The sequence below is a fragment of the Jaculus jaculus genome, chromosome 12 (genome assembly GCF_020740685.1).
Source record: "Jaculus jaculus isolate mJacJac1 chromosome 12, mJacJac1.mat.Y.cur, whole genome shotgun sequence".
NCBI lineage: Eukaryota > Metazoa > Chordata > Mammalia > Rodentia > Dipodidae > Jaculus > Jaculus jaculus.
Genome location: NC_059113.1, coordinates 54,229,127 through 54,252,916, shown reverse-complemented (window position 1 = coordinate 54,252,916; position 23,790 = coordinate 54,229,127). Strand labels below are relative to the sequence as shown.

Sequence of the window (23,790 nt, the reverse complement as noted above, 5' to 3'; positions counted from 1 at the left end):
TACCTTTGAGAATGTGGCAATATGCTGGATGGAAGTTCTTGTGAATTAATATGCCATGAGCCTTAGGTCCTTTGTTCAGCTGGCTGTGGCATAAATATGGCTGGCATTTGTGTTTCTTAAATACATTCCCTAACACATTCCGAAAGAACATCCTGATGTTGCACACACACCCCAATTATTCTGTCATGCTACCATGTTCTTTCATCACTAAAATACATTTGTATTTTTAAAAGTTACTGTAAATTGAACATTTATAATTATATACACTACTCAATGTATAAATATATCAATTCTGCATATAATAGCAATTATTTATGCAGGGTACAAGGTACAAATTGATGGTATCATTTAACATCACAATGCAAGCTAGTTAAATCAAGTTAATTAAAATATGTACTATCTCAAATACTGATTTTTGTAGTTGGAATTTTGAAATTTTGAAAATTCAGAATATGCTATTATGACTTAAACTCATTATGTTGTATGATGGATAGATTTTTAAAAAATCTGATATCTTTTGCCCCTCAACTATCATCTCCACTTACCCCACTCTTCCAACCCCTGTAACCACCGTTCTAATCTCCGCTTCTATGGGTCTGATGGATTAGAGTCTGCACACTGAGTGAGTGACAACACACACAGTCTCTCTGTGTCTGGCTTATTTCACCCAGCATGTTCTTCACCAAATCCATCCACAGGACCATTTCCTTTATGCGAATAAGCTATAGTATGCTAAAGTCATCCCAGCATGCCTCTGAGATATTTCTATGCTGTTTATGCAGTGTCACCAATTAATGTAATCATTTACCCCTGGATTTTATTTTCTAAATATTTCTCATTTTTCTATCAAAGACCATAAAATCCATACCTTCAACATTTTCCACTGGTCAGTTCACATTGGGCACTTTTATGGATCTACAAGAATTTACAATCACCAGACATGGTGGCACACGCCTTTAATCCCAGCACTCGGGAGGCAGAGGTAGGAGTATCGCCATGAGTTCAAGGCCACCCTGAGACTGCAGAGTTAATTCCAGGTCAGCCTGAGCTAGAGTGAAACCCTACCTCGAAAAAAACCAAAAAACAAAACAAGAATGTACAATAACTTCTGAGAACATTTGCTTGCATTGGATGATATGACTTCAGTATACAAATTTTGTTTTTTGTCAAAGTACAAAAGTACCTGCAGGCTTTATAGGGATAAACTGAGGGCAGGGACCAGAAAGAGACATAAAGTATTTAAGCTGCATAAATTTGGTGAGGAAAGAGACACCATCCCAATAAATTCAGTAGGAACACAGAATTTGGGTTAATGCACTTTAAAAAAAAGTGACTTAATCATTCAGCAGTTTAAACTGAGCTTGCTGTACCTGAAAGAAAACACTCAATTAGGCTGAGGATTTAGACTGAGTGTTAAACTGAAAGCAAGGTTTTCAGGCCATCAATAGTGTGAAGACCTGCAGTGAAGAGAATGGGGCTAGAAACATTGTCCTGCATTTGAGAATGCGGGAAATGAAGAGTATAGAGCCAGGGAGGCACAGTGTTCAAAACATGGGCTTTACTTAGCACTGGAGTAATTCTGGATTATATTCCCACAATTGGGCATGGCATGTCTCCTCCCCAGGCAGAGTGGCCTCATCTCTAAACTGGGATGATGACACATTACACAAAGGCTTTACATGAGGATTAAGTGAGGATAACAAGAAAATACCTTGATCCAGTGCAGCAACTGGGGTATGATGAGACAGGAAACAAAAGAAGCCATTGTATATATATGTTCACAGGATAGCAAGTTTAAACTCCTTAGAAATTGCTGAGAACCATCAAGAATTCATTCATGTTGCAGTCTAGCCACACTGACCACTCTGTGGTCCTCTGAATCCCTCTTCCTCTAAGTCCAATTGCCTTGGGGGGCTTTATAATACTTTTTTTTTTTTTTTTTCCAGAGGATATGCCTTCACTGGTGAAGCAACTGGCTTCTGCTGCATAACAAACTATCTCAAAATGTACTGGGGCAGAAGGATACTAACATTCCTCTCCATGCTCCTGTGGAGCGGCTCTTCTGCTCTTCTAATTTGGGGATTCTTGTGCGTTGTTTATTGGAGTTCACTAGCCTTCAAGGGAACAGGCTGAGTTTCTTTGCATCGTGGTGGCCTCAAGACTACTGAATAAAAGCAAGAGATGCAAGTCTGGGTGCTAAACCATCCCTTCTGTATTTTATTGTGATATGACTTTGACTAATCACAAGCTCAGGTTCACAGAGGAAGGGAAATAGACTCTTGTCTTTGGGGAGGCGCAGCCACAAGCTGTTGCAAGTGGGCATCTTCACAGGAAGTGTAACAAATGAGGGGCCATGATGATAGGAGCCTAAAGAATCCAGGTATCAGCCTGCTTTCTGCCTGCTTCATTCACTGAAGGACACTTTAGTCTCAGGATGTACTGGTGCTTTCTTACACCTACCTGCACCATCAATCACCTCAGCCTCATGCTCTTGAGTGGTTCATTCTGAGATCATATGATATCACCACCTGACTGCACCCCACTTGTGCCAGCTCTAGAACAGCCAAACTTTATGGTTTTTTTTTTTTTTCACTGCTGTTTGTCTAACATCCAAACCAATCCCAAGCCCATCCAAGGGACTCTCAAAACATTGGTCATATGATAAGTTATGCCCACTCAAGAGAGACTGATATGGATATAATTGCAGGAATGTTTATCACAGGCCCTCGAATAAACCTCAAAATTTTATAGTATTTGTGTCAGTGGAAGAGGGGATGAGTCCACCAGAATAAGTATCACCAGATAATTTCTCTTGCAGTAGGTTTCTTTCTTTTTATTTTTTATTTTTTCACACAAACCCATGCACATGGCCCCAACCAAAGAACTGTGTCTTTGTTCATTGGAAACCCCTGGTTTTGTGTATCTTACTAGAAAGGATTGGCTGCTGTGGTTTAGTAATGTACAAAGGCATTGGGATTTAGACATTAAAATTATTTTCAGCATTAAACACGATATATCTGAGCTGGTACATCTAGTCTTGAATATAGATCCCCAGACCAGAAAGATTATAAGACATTAAATCTATGTAAATTCAACTATTCATTTATGTTTGAACAAATTCAACAAGAGATTTGACTTGGGGGCTTATAGACAAATAGATTCGGCTGGTAAAAAAAAAAAAAATGTATATTGCCGTCTTCAACCACGATGCTGTATTCCCCTTGAAAATTCCACAGCTGAGTGAGTCTCTAACAGGTCACAGTTGAGGGCCCAAGCAATTATGCCAGAATGTGTTAATAATAAAACAGGGAAATGACTGTGTTTGTCTTGTATAAGGATGAAAGCAGCTGTTGGTACCAATTCAGAAAAATGATCAGGAAATAAGCAGCTCTCCTTGTTGGCAGGATGAGAAGGAGGGACCCCTCCCACGAACTTCTCAGCCCCAACATTTTCTCAGACCCACTTGCAGGTAACCAGGGCTGTTGCCACCATCAACATCTCACTCGGTGGCAGAGGCAGCAGATAGAGTTTACAAAGGCTGCCCTGAGCAGGCACCTGGGAAGTCTGAGACATAATAAACGAGCTGCCGCCACATGATAAACGACAGCTGTGACTGAAGGAATAAACAGAATAATCCGGACTTACACAAGCCACAGGGGGCTTTTGGCAGCATGCAAATTCACAAGCTTATCAGATGTACCCTCTGAAAATGAAGAGCTCTTTTGAAGCTGGCAGTCAGGGGGAGAATGAAGCTGCTTTCCTGGAGGCTCTCCGGAGCCAGTGCTGGCAGAACCTAGAGCCCTGCTGCTTCCATAGGTCTGTAACAACCACAGCATGACAGTAACCATGGCAGCAAACATTTATGGGGCCCTTAGTCTTTATCAGGCACTTGGCATGCATTATACCATTAAGCATCAGAAGGACCTTACTTATGAAGAGCTAATAACCCCATTGTACAGATGAGGGTGTCAAGGCACAGGGAGATGAAGTGGTTGCCCCAAATCGCCTGAATCAGGGCTGAGATTTGTAGTTGGGGATGTTAGGCTCCAGAAACTCCACTGCCATATGCAAAACAATTCACATTGAGAAGGAAGAGAAGAGCACTTGCTGGTGAAGATTCTGCATCATGCTAAGAGGAAGGGAGGATCATTTCCTGGTGGAGATCCTGCATCATGCTAAGAGGAAGGAGGATCATTTCCTGGTGGAGATCCTGCATCATGCTAAGAGGAAGGAGGATCATTTCCTGGTGGAGATCCTGCATTATGCTAAGAGGAAGGAGGATCATTTCCTAGTGGAGATCCTGCATCATGCTAAGAGATTAGGTCGGCCCAACCAGTGACATATGTTCATATATCTCAAAATCTGAAAATACTCAAAATCAGATGCATTTCTGGTCCCAACCATTTCTGATAAGGGATATGATCCTGTAATGCTCTTCATTTTTTTTTTTCTTTCTCTCCCATCTTCACCTTGTTTCATTCATCAAGTCCATCAGGGTTATTTCAGGCATAGTGGATTCAGGGCTGCATTAGACCAGGGGCAGCACACATTTTCTATGAAGGGGCAGGAGTAAGTAATTTGGACTTTATGGATCCAAAGGATCCTGCCACAAATACACTGATTATTTAAGGTAGTATTCTGCCACAAGTACTCTGCCTGTTTAAGGTGAAATTATCCACAGGCAATTGATAAGTGGGTGGTTGTTGCTTCTTCCAATTATATATAATTTTCAGGGGCTGGGAAGGTGGCTCAGCTTGTGATGAGAGCACTCGTCACTCAAGTCTGAAGACCTGAGATCAATCCCCAGCACCCACATAAAAAGCAGTGTATAGTCACACATGCCTGTAACCTCAGTGCTGAGGAGACTGGAGACAGGACAGTCACTGGGGCTTTCTGATCAGCCAGACTGACTGAAAAATGGGAGCTCCAGCTCACCAAGAGTCTCATTTTCAAGGAAACACCATGAAAGAGTGATAGAGGAAGATACCTGGCATTCTCCTCTGGCCTCTGCACATGTACACATAGAAGGCACGCAGCTGCATACATATGTGCATATATTGCACACACATATGCCTTGCACAATACCACCCACCAACACAAATAAATAACCATTTCATCTTTCAAAAGAAGGTGATGGGCCAGATTTGGTCCTTGGACAATAAATGCTTAGCAGGCCCCTGGCATTGACATATGAACCAACATTCTCACAGTCTAGTACACAGAAGTTAAACTTAATCCAACAATGAGCTAATAAAGGAACAATTGCACATGTAACAAGTACTTTGGGTAAGAAAACTCAGGGTCATTTGTCAACTGGTGGGGCAGTATGGGGCTACTTTATTTTGAATTGAAGTTGTTATGGCCTATTGACAGGTTTCAGATAGATAGATAGATAGATAGATAGATAGATAGATAGATAGATAGATAGATAGATAGATAGATAGATAGATAGATAGATAGATAGATAGATAGATGATAGATAGACAGACAGTGAGAAAGAGAAAACTCAAAAATAAAAACTTGTAAGATTTGGAGTTAAGAAAACCACAGAGATTTATATAAAAGTAGTAAGTGCAAAGATCCTGAGACAGAAGCAAGCATAACACATTGAGAAACACACACATACACATACACACACACACACACACACACACAGAGAGAGAGAGAGAGAGAGAGAGAGAGAGAGAGAGAGAGAGAGAAAGGAAACATTAGTGCCTGATACATTGGATGGCTTCCCTGTCAAGTTTGGGCTTTGCCCTCATGGTCTAATTCCTCTTGGTTTAGCTTTATTCCTTGGTTCTTGGACAGGCTCCCTCCTGAATACTTCCTTACGTCAGATGTCTGTGAATAGTTATACTTCCCTTGGGTTCTGCTTATCTAAGCTAAACAGACTTAATTTGTTTAATCTCTTCATGAGATTTCAGGGCCTGCAGCCATGAGTCTTCTATGGAAACTTTAGGGGATTTCTCTTTTCTATAGTCTCCACGGCCCTTCAGAAATAGCCTTTCCACTGGGAATAGGTCTCTCCAACCCTTCTTTCCCTCACTTTTCTTTATGAAGCCAGCTCTATGAGCCCACACCCCAGCTAAACTCTCATTTGTTTTCCTTGCAAGATTTGGGGATTGGAGTATTATTCGGTCTCCAGTGTGAACAGGGACCATGTATCCAACATTATTTAATTTCCTGAGGTCTTTGTTCTGCCAGCCAAATGACTGGAGTTTGTGATAGTTCCTTTGTTCCATATGAATCCCTTGAGTTTATTACTGCTAATGGCTCTCTAATGCTCCCTGTGGACCTTCTCTCTGAGTATTACCCCATCTATCCAATGGCTTGCAGTGAGATGCACACATGGCCTCTCAGATAAGAATGTTATATCTCTTTGGGCTTCTCATTCACCCAGCATGGCTATGGTTTGGATCTGAAATGTCCTGAAAGGCTGCTGCTTTGAATTCTTCCATTTAGTGATTCTAGTTTTGAAAGTCCTGGAAATTTTGGGAAAAGGGACCTAGCTAGAGGAAGTTACTCACTAGGAGCCAGTCCTCTGGGGAATATTATACCTGACTACTTCCCATCTTGCTCTTTCTGCCTTATGGTCCATCGTGATATGAACAACTGCTGTCCTCCAGACACACCCTTTGCCATGATGCTTTGCTCAAGTTCATGAGGCCAACTAACTATGCACTGAACCCTCCAAAACCATGAGCCAAAATTAATAATTCTTTTCTTTTTGTTATTGGTTGTGGTGTTTTGTTTTCTCGAGGTAGGGTTTCAGTCGAGCTCAGGCTGACCTGGAATTCACTATGTAGGCTCAGGGTGGCCTTGAACTCACAGCAGTCCTCCTACCTCTGCCTCCCAAGTGCTGGGATTAAAGATGTTTACCACCATGCCCAGCTAATAATTCCTTTCTTAAGTTGTTTTTTGTTAAGCATTTTTTTTTTTTTTCACAGTGGAGAACATTCTGAATGCCTTCTGGAGAAAGTTGTGCTGAATGGAATCAGGCTTGGAATTTAGACCTAGACAAATCCTGATGCTTTCCAAGCACCTCTACAATTGCGAACAAATCAATTTACTCCTTCCTATAAACTTGAATATGTATTTCTAACTTGGGATGCATATCAAAACTCCCCATTCATTCAACAAATATTGGTGGAGTGTCTGGTATCTCCTAGGCTCTGTGTAGGGGTACAACAGAATCACAGATGATCAGGGAACATGATCTAGGTACTACCTTTATGTAGCTTGCACTCTTGCAGAATGAAAGATAATATCTTGCCATTTCTTCAAGATTATTAGAATTACCTATTATGTATTAACCCAATCCATCCTATGAAATATGGTTATGTTAACTCTTATTCATATATTTGAAAATTGAGATTGAAAGAGGTCATGAGAAATGTCTGATGTCAACAGATAACAGAAGCCCAGTTGGATTTGAGTTTCCAAACCAGGAAGAATAAAAGTAGAAAGTGTTGTAGAATACCTTGGTTTACAGCTTTGGACAAAGCAGGGGGCTTTAATTTATTCCAGTTAAAACCATGGGGAATGTGCTTTAAGGTCTATGTTCATACTGAGATTGGTCTTGCTTTTCTAGAGAAAGGCTGGATTTTCCTTGGTAACTGGTAATGGTTAACTATAAAAACATTGATTAAAAATTTACAGAATATCAAAAAGGTATGTGTAAACCATATAAATCCCTGTGGTCTTATGCTCTGTATAACACAAATTTATGTGTTTATTGAAAGACACATCAATGGTTTAGTAGTAATTTGGAAAGAGAGGAAAGGAGACATGCATTCTGCATGGATGTGGAAAATCTTGGGATGGGATGATATTTGGCTTAGGTTGCAGAGAATAAATAGGAGTATTTTAGTTATTTCAACAGATTCCAATCACTGGGCATTTAGATTATAGCTATAATTGTATTGTTATTCTTCCTGTCCTAAAAACAGGCAGTGGAGAGAATGAATTTCCCAATGGTTTCCATGTGAATTAAACGAGGAATAGAAACCCTCCCTCCCTCTTCCACAGCCTGTTCCTTCTCCATTTCTGTTCTCCTACACAAGACCCCATAAGGAAGACTCATCTGCCCATGGCTGGTTATGGGCTATGTGAGGAACTGACCTGCTATGATGAGCGGTGTAAACCTAAAGGGAACTTCACAATAGATTCTTATTTGGGTGTACCTGGAAGTATTAAAGTCTGGCTTATCCAGGTTCAAACCTCAGCTTTGTCAGTTTTTTGTTTGTTTGTTTGTTTGTTTTTACTGTAGAACTCTGGCCTGTCAACTCATCTCTCTCACCCTCACTCTTGTCACATGTAGAGTGGGCTTATGAAAGACACTGCCACAAGCACTGACTGGGTAGAGCTTGTCAGGAAGGCCTGGAATGCTTCCCACAGCTCCTCATCTTACTGTGGTCCTCTGCTCAAACATCACTTCTCCATGGCTCATGGCTCCACTTAAGAACACAGTCCTGTCCTCTTGTTTCCTTTTACTTTATAGCCTGTCACATTACATGAGCAAGCATCACATGTTTGTTTGAAAACTCACTGAAATCTAAGGAGCCCTTCAGAATGTCAGAGTCATGGGGTGAAGACTGTGTATTTTCCAAGTACCTGGACCAGCATTTAGCACTTAGCAGGTGGATGAGAAATATTTGATGAATGAATGAAGTGCAGAAAAGCCCTTTTATTTAAATACACATCAATTCTTTCATTATTTCCTACCAACCAGCTAATCTCTGATTACATCTTTCATAAGTGCACATTTGAATCTTCTCTATGTTCTTTGATATCATGACTCTAATTTTCTTGGGTGACCAGCATCTGCATTTATGAGCCCAGATGCTAAGGCAAAGCTTCCAGGCGGTTGGCTCCCTTCCCTTCTCCTCCACTTCCTTGCTGTCTCTATCAAGTGGTACACCTCTTCTAGACCACCTTGATTGTGCATAGAAATTTTTGTTAATAATTTTTAATAATCCTTTAATGTGAAATGTGCTGATTATTGTTTGAAAACACTTTTGGGGTTCTAGTTCCTGCTTATTTTTCTATTGGGACACCTGAAAGAGTGATGTAATTAAGAATGTGGTGTCATTCCTTTTCAAGTCCTTGGAAGGGGTCTAGTTATTAAAATGAGCAGCAGGCACATTGCTGACCATGCAGAGTGGGCACCTCTGAGGGGATCAGATGTACTTACTTACAATGAATAAGATTTCCTTCATCCTGATTTGGTTAGAGCAAGCCCCAATTGTGACAGTAAATGATGAGCCACCTGCTCACCAGGGGACTTTATCTTCCCATTGAGGAACAACCTGGCACTGGGATTGGGATTCATGTAAACCAAAGCTAACTATCCAAAGGACACATGGCATGTCATGGAGCACACTTCATCTCAGGATCTACCTCCACAGTTCTGTTTTACCCAACACCGAGTCCATGAGTAGGTCCTCTGATTTAAATTCATAAATAGCTCCTGCACTTCTCACTATCTCTGCTACTGTGTGTGAAGCTGAAAATTCTTGTCTGAGTTGTAATAGCTTTGATTCTCAATGCATGCATTGAAACCATTCCACCATGGCCCTGCTCCTATACTTAGCCCAGTCTTCCTGTGGTAGCTTGAGTAATGACTTGGAAAAAAAAAAAAAAAAAAAAACAGAGTAATTTTGATTATACCTATCACATATCTTATACTTAAGACCCTGTGTGATAGTTTGAATTAGGTGTCTCCCATAACCTCATGTGCTCTAAATACTAGGTCCCCAGATGACACTTTGGGAATTAGAAGCTTGCTGGACAGGTGAGTTGTTGGGGGTGCGCTTATGAGTGTTATAGCCAACTGAGTGAGTCTTTGGCACACTCTCATGTTACTGTTGTCTATCTGATGTTGGCCAGGAGGTGATGTCCAGCCACTGCTTATGCTGTAATTTTCCCTGCTATCATGGAGCTCCTCCTCAAGACTAGAAGCCCAAAATAAATCCCTTCCTTCAATCAGTTGCTTTTGATGAGTTATTTTGTGCCGACAATGTGAAGTTAACTGCAATACCCTGCAACGCCTTTATATTTCTCTCAGACACACAGTCAATTCCTTGGTGACCATGGGACTGTCATACTTGCCTCTTTCCTGCAACCTCATTGGGCCTGTCCAGCCATTCATAACCCCTCTGTGTTCTGTGGCCACAGTCTATGTATGTGCTGTGCTCTTCTCTTAGACACAGAATTTCCTTCCCTTGAGTGATACATTTAATCTTAGATCTGCCTTTCACTGACATTGTTCCTATGAGCCTCCCTGTTCCTCGTGGGGCAGGTCATACCCCCACTGTAAGTGTTTACAGCTCACTGCGCTTCATCTAGGCAGTGCTTATATGTAGGAATTGTTCTTTTCTAAGGGCAAAGTCATATTTTCTTTGGCACATACACTACCTCTGCTGTCTGCCGTTAAGGAAGAACCCAGCCATGTAGTGGGCAGCAGGAGTGAATCTGATATGTATGTCCTTAAAAGTAGAAAGTGTGATCACTGCTTTGTTCACACAAACATCATTGAGCAGAGTAACCGCACTATCAAGTTCCATGGACAATGCAGTGAATTCAGACAGATGTTGTCTCTGCTATTCTACCACTGAGGAAACCAGAAAACCACAGAGCATACTTAGCAGGAGGTATTCAATGAAACTGCTTCTTCTGGGAATGAGGAAGTGCCCAGTAGCCACATCATGGTCACCTTGACCTGAGTACTTGCCTGTGTGACCAGCTGCTGTTCAAGCTTGATACCTGAACAGCACACTCAACAAACACACCGGGTTACCTAGTACCCATGGTGGGCTGTGTTTCCAGACCCATGGCAGTGCTTAACTTTGCCTCGTGTCTACTGCAAAAATATACCTACACAGTGAACAGATCTTTCTTGGGGTACCAGTATCTTCAAGGCAGCTTCCATCATGGCACAGATTCTATTGTCCTTTGAAATAGACCATTGTGCATGACCTTAAGCATGTCTCTTTGATTCCATGACCTTCTATTTCCTTAGTTTACAAGTTAGACCATATACTTTCTTTTCTTTCTTTCTTTCTTTTTTTTTTTTTTTTAGTAAGGAATTAAGTTAAATGTGGCAATGCTTGGGAAATGCTTAGCATAACATCTGGCAATGGGTAGCCTCTCAGTAAATGATATCCATCATTCAATGTAATTTAGTTCTGTGGATTCATATTTTGGCCTTCAGCCATATTTCCCAAGTTCAGTTTCCGAATTTACTATGAACTTGGTTATTTAACCACCCCATATTACCACTTCTTCATCAAAGTATAAGTAAGAGAATATAAGCTGTCATGTATAATACAATAAACATAAGGACATGTTATGTAATATAATGTACTATAATAAGACGTGATGGTGGTTGTAGTGGTAGCACTAGTAATGGCCTCAGCAGCAACAACAGTAGTAGCAGCCATAGAAGCAAAAGCGGTGTTGATGCTTGTCTGATAAGGTTAATGTTAATCCATAGAAATACTTGTCATGGTTCCTGGGACCTAGCAACTACTCAATGAAAGTTAGCTAATTGTGGTGGCTATTGAATGTTCTGGACATTGGTTATGGTAGTGTTTGCATTGGATGGTAGCTGGTTGAATACATGGGTGCTGGTGACTGCCATAATTATTCTGGTATTCTGGTGTGATACCCATGGTTAACTTGTTGAGTGGTTATGTCTGCTTGGTTGTGGTGGTGGCTATAATGACATATGGCTAGTTTAGACAGTGGTTGATTATTGGAGCTGATTTCTTAAGCTGGTTTCTTTTTTCAATTTATTTTTATTTTTATTTTTATTTTTTAGAGAGAGAGAAGTATTGGCATGCCAGAGCCTCAGCCACTGCAATTGAACTCCAGATGGATGCACCACCTAGTGGGCATGTGTGACATTGCACTTGTTGCACCTTTGTGCATTTCATTTATGTGGGACCTAGGGAGTCTATTATAGGTCCTTAGGCTTCACAGGAAAGCCTCTTAACCACTAAGACATTTCTACAGCCCTGAATTGGTTTCTTGTTGTGGTTTTGTGTGATGTTCAGTTTGGTGGTGATGGGTTGTTGTGACTGGTTGATTGTGGTAATGGCTGGTTGGTTGCTGTGGCAATGGGTTACTGTGATGACTGGTTGATTGCGGTAATGGCCAGTTGGTTTTGGTGGTGATGGGCTATTGTGATGACAGGTTTATTGTGGTAATGCCTGGTTAGTTGTGGTGGTGATGGTTTGTTATGACAACTGGTTGATTGTGGTAATAGCTGGTTGGTTTTGGTGGGTATTTGGTGGGTATTAGTTGATTATGATGATGGGTAGTTGGTTTAGGTGGTTAATTATAATATTGGCTGGATGCATGCAAGGCAGTGCTAATGAGCTTACATAAATGCCACAAATGTGTCCATTTCAGCTATGTTCAGTGACTGAACAAAAGGGATCTTGCATTGTATGTCTGTGATTGTACAAAGCTGCCCAGTGCAGACCAGCACCTGGAGCTCCAGGCATGTGTTCAGTCAGTCTTAGCTTTTAGTTCCACTTTATCTTCTGTTGGCATCTTAGCAAGTATGCTCTGTCTTCTCCCAGTAACTTGTTACTTGTTTTCTTTCAATTTCATAATCACTAGATAAAGGTCTCCTTTCCAACTGGAATCTCCACCAGGATTCTTGACCTCAATTTTTCTATGGGCCATGAAAACTAACTTATATTCAGATCATTCAAAATATACAATGCAAATTCTGCAAAGTTCATACAGCTCCATTTTCTTTGGGTATGAACAGACAAAAACAAGAAGCTTAACTGTCTCATTGCGGACACCTGTTACTTGCTGCACACTCAGAGACTTGCTTGACAGTTCCTTCAGAGAAATCTTGTATGTGGTGCAGCTGGACACTGGCAGATATAAGCCAAGTATCAAGAATTCTGAATGAGTGTAATATGAAAGCCCACCACACTACTCTCCAGAAGGCCTAAACCTAAAACCCCTTAGCACCTCCCAGAGAGGATGCTTGTGGGAGAGCCAGCTAAGAACCTCAGATGTCATAATGGGACCATCTGTATCTCCACCTTGTGAATGTTGGCTTCTTCAAACTTGGAATGGACTTGTAGCTCTCAGCTATGCCCACTGACAGGTTGTGACTCTGACAGTAGTGATGGAGGGTGTGTGGAGACCAATTTTTGCAGCTGTTATCAAGCCTGGTAGAGGTAGAGGGTTTGATACAGGACCCAGTGTTTAGGGCGAGTTCATGAAAAGAGACCACAGGCAGAGTGCTACTGCCTAGAGTCTAAAGAGGAGACAGAAAGACAAGGACATATGAACGGAAGAAAAAGGAGCTTTATTTGTGCTGAGTGCTGTCTTCAAGCCACAAATATTCCTGTAGACATTCTCATACTTGATCTTGTTTTACCCCTGAGGCCGAATGCTTTGGAAACAGCTAGAATTTTGCTCAGACCCTGGATCTATAGTTTTCAAATGGTGTTATTTTAGGCCGGTCATCGTCTTTCAGCTTTAATTTCTGCCTCTATGAAATCTAAGCAGTGATACTCTGAATGTCAGGGTATACATGGACTTTTTTTCTAAGGAAGGAGGTAAGCTTGGTGGAAAGAAAGAAACATGGCAGCGGGAGTGGGAAGCAAGCTCATTGTGGTGGTTTGAATAGAATAGATGGCCCCCAATACATTCAGTTGTTTATTGTTTGTAGTTTGCATCTGCAGCTACCTGGCTGGAGGCAGTGTCACTGGGTGGATCTTAAGGAGTGGTGGTGGGTTTCAGATTTCAATCTAAAGATATGAAAGGTGTGCCTAGCTGGAATTCCTAAAGTGTGCTATTTGGCTTTTGGCTTTTAGGCTTGTGCTTCTCTCTCTCTGCTTGGACCTGTGAAGGGATGCCAGTTTCTTCTGCTGTAATGGAACTTCCCCTGGGTCTGTAAGCTTCAATAAATATCCCTTCCTCCATATCTGTGTCTGGTCTGAAAGTTCATCTCAGTGAACCTGAAGCTGTCTGCTACACTCCTTGATGGGTAGGCACGAAGCAGACAGTGAACAGGAAGTACATCTGGGCCTAAAACCTCAGCGCCTGACTCTACATTGACTTTTGAGTCACTGATTTAGGAACTCAGCTTCTCTGTGGTGTTTGATTATGATCGTCAACTTGATTAGAGCAAGAAACTTCTAGATCAGTAAAGCTCAGTTTTGGGTGTGTCTATAAGAACATCTCCAGAGATGACTGCTGTGTGGAACAGCAACTGAGGGTGGGAGACTCACCATGAATTTGCGTAGCACCAGCCAATACACAGAGGACCCAAAGGAAACAAGCAGGACAAGGAAGCTCCATCCTCTCCTTTCCCCTCTCCTCTTTTCTCTTCTCTGCTCTCCTCCCTTCCCTGCCCCTTCTTCTTCCTCTCTCTCACACACTTTCTCTCTCTCTCCCTTTTGCAACTCCAAGAAGTGAGAAGCTCTGCATCACAATATATACTTCCGTTATTATGCCCTCTGTCACCATAGCCCTATAAGCAGTAGTTCTAGCTGACTGTGGATTTTAATCTCTAACGCCAGAAAGAAAAATAAATCTTTCCTCCTTCAAATTGTTTCTCTTAGGTATTCTATCACAGGGATGAAAATATGACCATTACATTTGCTTAACCTCTTTGTTCTTCAGTTTTTCATAGGTGAACATCATTGCTCTCTGGTAAGGTCTTGCACATGCTCTGAAAAAATGCATAGAAAATAGTTGTCATGTTATAAGGCTCATAACAAACAAGATATTTTCATTCTCATCATTTTTATTCTAAATTTTACTTTATAACATTGTTAATATACCTATTATGAAATAATATAAAATAGTAGATCTATTCAAGGAGCTTAAGAAATGGCAGCTCCTTCCCCCTGTGATTTTTAAAACTATATTGAATTTTACAAAAAATAATACAAGAAAACAACTAAAACATGAATCTGACTCATATCAGCAGAAAAATTCATTCAAGATCATACAAGTGGAGCAAGCAGACTGGGGATGGAATAAGCTCCATGTCCACCTGTCCTCAGTGCAATATCCCCAGAGACTAAGTATTGAGCAAATCAAGTGAACTTGCCCAGCATCTGCATGTTTATGATCCTTTTATCCACCATCCAGAAATCATGGATCACTGAGTTGTGTCCCTGTTGGCCAGGTACAGGACCTGAAATGTATTAAGAATACTTGTATTCCAAGCACTTGGCCCCTCTGGGAAGAGTATTCATTCTTTTCACTCTGTAGAGGAATGGGGAAAGGGTGTACCAACATTCTCTTGGGGATAAGCTCTTAGTCAAAAATGGATAAGACAAAGAGCCGAGCCCAGAAAAGCATCTAGATTCATAAAGGTGACCTGTAAATGCTTTTCTGTTTCATATCAGACCTCCCTGTGGAGACCCCAGGGGGCCATGGAGAAGATTTGTACCACTATCCAAAGGGCATGCAATCATAAATAGTCATAAGAGATTTTAATCTGGAGATGCTGAGCCTCCAAGCAACAACAAATAAAACTGGTAAAACTGAGTTATGGGAAGGAATGGCATGATGCCAGAGAAGGCTGGGAAATTCTCCACCACCCTGACCCTGAAAGCCCTTTGAGAGACTTGTGGGGAGTCTTTAGACAGAAGATGAGATGCATGTCTGACCTCTGGCCACAGAACAGACTCTCAGTTTCTAGGGTAGATTAAGACATCAGCTAGAGAAGCAAACTCAGCACATAGTCAACACTGCCCTTGAGAATTCCTTAAATTTCCCATAAAGTACTGTCTAGGAGGCCTTATTTAGACAACCCTGTAAAGTTTTGCTTAAGCCCACTCAAGTTTGAGGACTATGGAACTAGACTAAAGAAAGAGACAAAGCAATATTTATATGCAGATGACTGGACTTGTAAGCCATTTTGCCTTCAAGATAATTAACCAGTCCTTAATAAAAAAGAGGAACAGACGGGGGGGTTTAAGATGTTTTACTGCTTATGATCTATGATAACATGAAGCCTTTGGAACTTTAATACATGTTCTCAGGTGTGTTGTAAGATGAATTGATCAACAGGTATATTAAAAATATCTAGCATAGAATTTGGCACATAAAAATTACTCAATTGTGTATAAGTCTTGACTAATTAGATCCACAAATACATTTTTTTTAAGTGACAGATAATTTGGCCACCTGTTCCTTTCCATTCCAAGGTATTATTGGTTATTGTGATTCACCATTCATGGCCTTGCACACTGGTTTCATGACACAATTGATACACCATGATGCTCTTTCCTCCTTCTAGCCCACCTCCTTTAGACTTCCAGGCAAAGGATAAACTCTGAAGCACAGAGGAAGATACAGGGGAAAATAGCATATCCTGGACAAACTCCACAATGCAGCCAGCAATAGAAAGTTCAGGTACATGGTACAAAGGGCCAGAAAATCCCTGATAGATTCTGTCTTTGCAACAACGTGAGTATTTAGGATGGGCAGAATGGAGAAACTAGCATTTATTGTATGCCTACTTTACACCAAAGACTTCACCTCTAGGGAATTCAGAGCAATGGTTCAAAATACAAGTGATATTGAGGAAGCAAAATTTTCAAAAATTGGTTTATTAAGAAACATTTATTATGTACTGACTTTATCCTGAATATGGCTATAGGTATGGGGGCATCTATAGCTTGAAGTTGTTATATTGGGTGAAATTCTGCAAAAGGGTCATTAAAAGGATTGCATGAAGGATCACATCACTAAAAGTGGCAGAGCAGCACAGGCTAAGAGGCATTGTGGAAAATCTGAAAAACAGGCTCCAGTCTGTCTACATACTCCCAACACCATTGTGTAGGAAGAACAATGAAGCCATAATGAACTAAGCAAGGGGCATGCTATTGTGAATCTTCTGCAACTCAGCTCCTAAGACATCTATGTTCATGAGTCTTTAGTGCCAACTCTGACTGGTTAGGATTTTACATGCATAGACAAAGAAATAGCCACAAGAGCTTCCCTGCAGATATCCCAGGACTGTTTGTGTTACAGATAAGTGTGAGGTGAATTTGACCCAATGGGAACTCTCACTAGCTAAGAGAACTGCTCCAGGTGCACAATGAGTGCCTGATTCTGAGTCTTCCACTGCCTCAAGGTGTCACCATGTGATGATCCATCAGACCTGGCAGGTTAGAGGCTCCTTTTGCCTTGGCTCTAATCCTGCAGAGGAAGCACTGCTGTGTAGGCATTTCTGGCTCTAGGTTATGGCATGAGGTCATGCATACAGTCAGTGCCAAGTAATGTTTATTGAACAAATAAGTAAATGGGCAGGACAGACACATAGAAGTTTTGATGTATGAATGATGGATAGATGTGGAGGTAGAGATGGCCGGAATGACTAACAGCAGAGAAAAGTGTTAGAACATGGATGTAGTCACCTTAGGAGACTGGTTACTGCCTGGGACCCCAATGACCAACTAGGAAAGCAAGGCCAGCCCTCTGTTGCCAGGGTCCCCAAGACCACCTAATTATGGCCTTGGGTCCTATCCAGTGCCCTGATCCCTTACCCTGCTCCTCTATGGCTCCTGCCATACTGCTGGTCACACTGTATGTAACTTCTTCTCCCACTAAAATATGTATGAATGGACACCTCATTTTGTTCCTCAAAACCACAGCTTACCCCAGCTCTCTCTTTTCCTTCCAGGCTTTGGTATCCCCATGTTCTTCAAAATGGCAAAATCACTTTTCTCCTCATAAGCTTCTCCCCTGAATGAAATCCATCAGAGTGCCAATCTACCAAACCTGAACAGTTTTTCTTTAAACTTCCAGGACAAGAGAGAGAGTCAATATACCTAATTATTGAGACACACTGTGAGGGTTAGTGCTGTTTAAGGACACTTGCAGGTATGGTTCAGACTAACGGGTGCTGCAGAGATCTGAGATAGAAAGGCACAAGATACTAAAGGGAAGGAATCATGGTAGGATTGTGCCAAAATCAGCACTTGGGGATCATTGTCTATAGCTATAGAAGCCTCAGCCTCACAGATAGCCTGTTTTTACAGATTGGTAGATGGAGGCTGAAGGTGGGTCATTAGCCTCTCCAGGTAAGCAGCAGATATATGGCAGAGCTGGACTTTGAACCCAGGTAATGAGACTTCCATCTTTGTACTCAGACCTTCAGATTAAGGCCAGATGTGGGAAGAGCTGGCTGGCATAAGGGTTGCTCTTACTGTCAGAGCAGAAAAGCCAGCAGGATGGAACACCTGCCATCTTCACACACATGAGAAACAAATTTACTCTTACGTGTCCACCATCCAATAGATATTTGCTGAAGAATATTTGTGATGTTTTTGGTCCTAGGAATTGAGCAGGGAAGATAACAATCCTTGTCTTCATGTAGCATAGATTCTAGTGCATTAGAAGTACAGCAGATAAACAACTGTGTTAGCCCATTAATGATGGCATGTGTCTAGAAAATAAATATGAAGAAGGATGCAGGAGCTACCCTGTTTCAGTAGTGAGAAGGCCTTTCTGCAATGTCAGAGGAGCCAATGGCTACTTGGAGAGAGGCTCTTCCCATCCCCAGTTCTCACAGAATGATACCAGGAAGCCATTATTAGTTCCATTTCTATGTGGAATAGGTGTGATTACTCAACATTGAATGTTTACTTCTAGGTCACAAAGCATGGGTGTATTGAAAAATTCTGTCATAAGTCCTGTTGAGGGCCCTCTAGGATGCCCCCTCCAAATCTATGCTCATGAGTTGGTACCTTCTCAGTTCTCTGGACCTTCTAAAGAGGCCTTGCTTAGTTGTCCTGATTTCTGGGACAAAGGACCTGTGGTGGTATGTTTGAGCCAGTCATTTATCCCTCTCCTTACACCTGCTATGAATTCTTGAGCAACTATACTAATGAAATAATTTCCACTCTGCATTATGAAAATTAGTCCCATTGCATTATTTTTCATGCTTTGCAACATTCCTTCAACTGAACTGGAATTATTATTACAAGCCTCAGAGAAATTCCATTGAGTTGCCACCTGCATCATAAAGAGATTTTTCTTCTTCTAGTAACTCCTTCATTAGCAGTTTCATTGTGATCACATTATCTCATGAGATCCTTTTAATAGGACTATGTTCTGATAAAGCAGTCAAGGAAGCTATTATTGTCCCCATTTTGCAGATGGGCAATGGTGTGGTGCTTCTCTAATTCAGCCAGGCTCAGAGGCTGGAGATGAGGGAGCCGAGCTTCACAGTTGTCCCCGGCTCTGCTAATGGCAGCACCACCTGCTCACTTATGATAGCCCAGAGCCAAGCTGCTGTCATCACTGCCCGTGTCACCTCACTGTTCACATACAGGCTGTCAACCTATCCTTCTAATCCCAATGTGTGTCTGGAACCCACCCACTCCTCCACATGTCCTCTGCAAACATCCCCCCGGTCCAAATTTACATAATTTTCTGATAAGTGGCTACCAAGTTTTCATTTCCATTCTCTCTTTCATCTCCCCCCATAGGAACATGGAGGAGAGTGGAAGAAATTGGCCCACTTTACATCATCCCTCAAAGTCCTTCTAATAAAATCTAAACTCCTATGCTCTCTCCACCCCCCTGCTGCATGTCAAAGCCTCCTTGTTGGTTATGTTTCTACTTGGCTACTTTTAAAGATATTTTGTTTATTTATTGGAGAGAGAGGAGAAAGACACACAGAGAGGGGGGGAGAGAGAGAGAGAGAGAATGGGCACACCAGGGCCTCTAACCACTGCAAATGAACTTCGGATGCATTTGCCACCATGTGCATTTGGATTACATGGGAACTGGGGAATCAAACCTGGTCCTTAGGCTTTGCAGGCAGCAAGCACCTTAATTGCCAAGCCATCTCCCCAGCCCCTTGACTACTTTTTATATTCTTGGATTAAGTCCCAAACAAGCATTGTTCCTTATATCTAAAATGTTGCTTCCTTTGGTTTGTCTTGGGGTAGGTTTTCCTTCCTCTAGACCTCAGTTTAAATGTGAGTCACCACATTATGATCATTACTGGCCAGCCTAGTCTCCCTTATCTCCATCGAGTCCCTAGCTCAAGCCTGTAACTTCCTTGTCCTCTTTTTGTGGTGCCATTTGCATGATTTCATGATCTGTACCATTATAACTATGAGACAGCTGGAGTGTGTCTTCCTTGAGGCCAGACACTGCCTGTCACCCCAGTGTCTTGGACCTGAAAGATGGTAAACACTTGGGAAATAAGTGCATTTCAACAAATGGGAAAAAGGAAGCATAGAGTTATCTTGGGATTGGGAGATGGCTCAGTCACAAGCATGAGGTCCTGAGTTTGGTCTCCAGTACCCACATACATGGCAGGCATGGTGGCACACATCTGCCACCCCTGAGCTATGAAAGCAGAGACAGACAGATCCCTGGAGCTTTCTAACTCACCAGGAGCTCCAGGCCAATGAGGCATCCTCTCTCAAAAGAGATAGATGTGGCTGACACCTGAGGTTGTCCTCTGACCTCCAGAGGCACCTCTACATTCATGCATACCTTATGTGAGCATACAACACACCCATCTACCTGCACACAAAATAAAAGAAATCATGTTAGCTGCGTGTAATGAGAGTCAGAGTCTTCACTTCTTACCTGGAGGAGTCCTGCTAACATTCCCCAGTACATTGTACACTTACATATTGCACCTATGTATGATGGGTGAACAGATGGGGAGGCAATGCATACTTCTGCCCGTTTAACTTTTTTATTAGATTTTTCCTTTGATAAACAAGGAACCAGTCTTATATTTCTCTTTCTCTTGTAGTCTCTCCATGATTTTTTCTCTTCTTTTCCTTTCCTTTTTTCATCTTTATTTCTTTCCTTCCGTCCTTCTTTCCTTCTTAACATAGGGTCTCTCTCTAATCCAGGCTGACCACGCATTCACTATGTAGTCTCAGGCTCGCCTCAAACTCACAGCAATCCTCCTACCTTTGCCTCCTATGTGCTGGGATTAAAGGTGTGCTCTACCAGACCCTACTGATTTCCCCCTCTTCTAATATCCTTTCTAGCTCCTTTGGAAGTCTGTTTTAGAGTTTTATTCTCCTTATAAACAATACAGCTGTACTATAATAACATGAGTTGCTCTGCAAATGCACTTGTTTTTGATACTGGTTCCCTTCTTCCAAAGACATAAGAAAAAAACAAGGTTTATAATTCAAAGTCTACCCCACCTGCAAGCACTCTTATACAGAAAGTGGCTCACTGGAGGTGGGAGGTCAACTCAACAAACATTCATCCTAACAGGGGTCATGTTACTTGAAAGCCTGAAATTAAAAACAATAATAATAACAACACTCTGTAAATCCCCTTGTCTCAGCTCAGCAGGATTTATCACCATCACCCAGGATACCTGTTTCTGATATTTCTCCCTGCTGGGACACTGATTATTAGTCCTTCAGGGTCTCAAACGTCCTTTGAATTCTCAGTGGGGCTGTAGGGAAACACCTAGGGAATTCCTGTCATTTCCTTCCTCTCTCCTATTTTTCTCCCAAGATGTTAACTTTTTCGTCCTATCTATTCCCTCCCATGGTAACAAACAAAGCAGAAGAAAACACTTCCTGAAATAGTTGTTCTGTGGATTGCTTAAAACTCATTATCCCTTTTATGATCTTGAAGATATTAGGATTGAGAGCCAATGATGCCGCTCTGGTTGCTGGATGGACTCAGGACTCCCAAGCCAGACGCTCTCCACTCTCAAGTTCTTTTGTCTTGACAGCTGGGAGGGGTCTATATAGAGGGAATTCTGGGGGAAAACCATGTGGAAACTTGTATCCAGTCTTTTTATAAATCAGGGATACAATTGGGATGAGCCTCATGGCTCAGTTCAAATGTATCGGAAAGGTCTTGACTAGTTGAGGCCCAGAAGAGTGGGCAGACTCAGAAAAGTTCCCTTCTTTGGGACAAAAAGACCAGGAAAAATTCAGAAGGATGAGTCAGGCAGCTATTCTTTATTTTCATCTTGAATCAGATGGGAGTCTCACCGTAGCAGGTTGGCATCCATGTTTTATGTTCTGGGCCTGGGTCTCTAACTAGACTTCTCCCAACAATTGCCATGTACTAGTTTACCGGCCACCTCTCTTGTATGTTAGGTCTCAGCTCATTTGCTGATTTTTATTGAGTGTGAAGGTGAGAGGAAACATTTATTTAGCACTTACTGAATATCAAAGTGGCTTTATTGTTGTTGTTATTGTGTATGTTTTAATCTAGGGGAGAGAATGTCAATGGTAGTGCCCTGGCTTAGCATGCACAATGTCCTGGTTTCAACAACCAGCACTTAAGAAAAAAAAAAAAAAAAAAGAGTTTATTCTTCATGCATAGTCAGGGGAGCCACTGGTTATTGGACAAGAAAAAGAAAGTATGTTCCACACAATGATCCAGGAACCCAATATAACAGAGGCTCTGACATTTTGAACATCAAGTTCCAAGATTGTTCTGGTGCAAACATCCACCATGTAGAAGTGCAAGGAATATACAAGATCAAGAGTTTATATGGGAAAGTCTGGGGTGCAGATCTTCACTGCGGCTCATAGTCATTTGGCTAGAATTCAGTCACATGACTATGCTCAACTCCAAGGGACTGTAAGAAATGTAGTCTAGTTCCATATCCAATGGGCATGGCTTGGAAGAGCAGCTAGTCTGCCCTCTGGCAGTCAGAATGAACACTTTATAGAATTTCCTTATTTGATCCTTTCCACAGTGGGGCAAAGGAGGCATTATTATCACCGTTCCCCTTGAGGAAACCAAGGTCCAAGTCATTAAGCAAATTACAAGAGGCCACAGCACTGAAACAACTAATCAGTTGTTGGATCTGGTTCAAGTATGGGCCCATGGGACTCCAACTCAAGTTTCTTCTCAAGGAATTATAATTATTCTCTAAGGATGAAAAATATTTGACTCAGGAGTTCATAAAATAGGCAAAAAAAAAAAAAAAACCTGTTTAAGGATACCAAATACCAAATGTGTGTCGAATATGCTTATGGTAAGCCTCCTAGAATGGACAGAAAGCATGCTGGCTTGAGGGTTAAGGCACTCTTATCTGTGCACTCTGATAACTGTAAGAAGATTTGCATTATCTCCTCAAAGGAATCCAGCTATGTCATTTGATCCCAATAAATGAAATTTTTGTTACACAGTTAATCAAAATCCACCCAGCACAATTAATCCAACAGTAACTTGCTCAGTGATAACTTCAGACAGTGACCATATAGTTTGCAGTTTGGTGTTCTACAATGCTTCACATACACTGTGAATTTCGTTTCTGAAAACCAGTGTAAAAGTGAAAGAAAACATTTACCACTGACTAGGCACATTTTCTGTCCATGTCAGATGGAGGAGAATAATAGGAATTTATTTCGATTTGGGGTGTAGCTCTGTGGTAAAGCACTGCTGAGGATCCCCAATGCCCTGGGTTTGGCCCCCAGCATGGAATACACAGCTTTTTAATTGCATAAATATTCAGCTGGGTATGGTGGCCCATGCCTTTAATTACAGCATTCAGGAAGCTGAGGTAGAAGAACTGCTGTGAGTTTGAGGCCACCCTGAGACTGCATAGTGAATTTCAGGTCAGCCTGGGCTACAGTGAAACCCTACCTCTCAAAAAACCAAAAAGAAAAAAAAAAAAAAGCATACGTAAATAATGAATCAACAACACTTAAATCTACTTAAGATTTTTAAAGTAGGGGCTGAGGGGATGGTTCAGCTGGAGCATTTGTTATGCAAGTGTGAGGACTTGAGTCCAGATCCCCAGTACCCACATAAATGTTAGACATGACTGCATAC

At 41.6% G+C, this 23,790-nt stretch overlaps 1 protein-coding gene across 5 annotated transcripts in view; it reads left to right on the top strand.

The window, feature by feature from the left end:
* Hs3st4 (heparan sulfate-glucosamine 3-sulfotransferase 4) overlaps positions 1-23,790 on the top strand; it is a 443,755-nt gene that overhangs the window by 387,361 nt on the left and 32,604 nt on the right. Inside the window, exon 1 of one of the 5 annotated variants that reach the window (XM_045131892.1) lies at positions 2,359-2,380. The exons of the other annotated variants lie outside the window; for them this stretch is intronic. The gene's annotated coding sequence lies outside the window, so the exon portion shown is untranslated. Of the gene's footprint in view, positions 1-2,358; positions 2,381-23,790 lie in introns of those variants that run through there. 5 annotated transcript variants of the gene reach the window in all.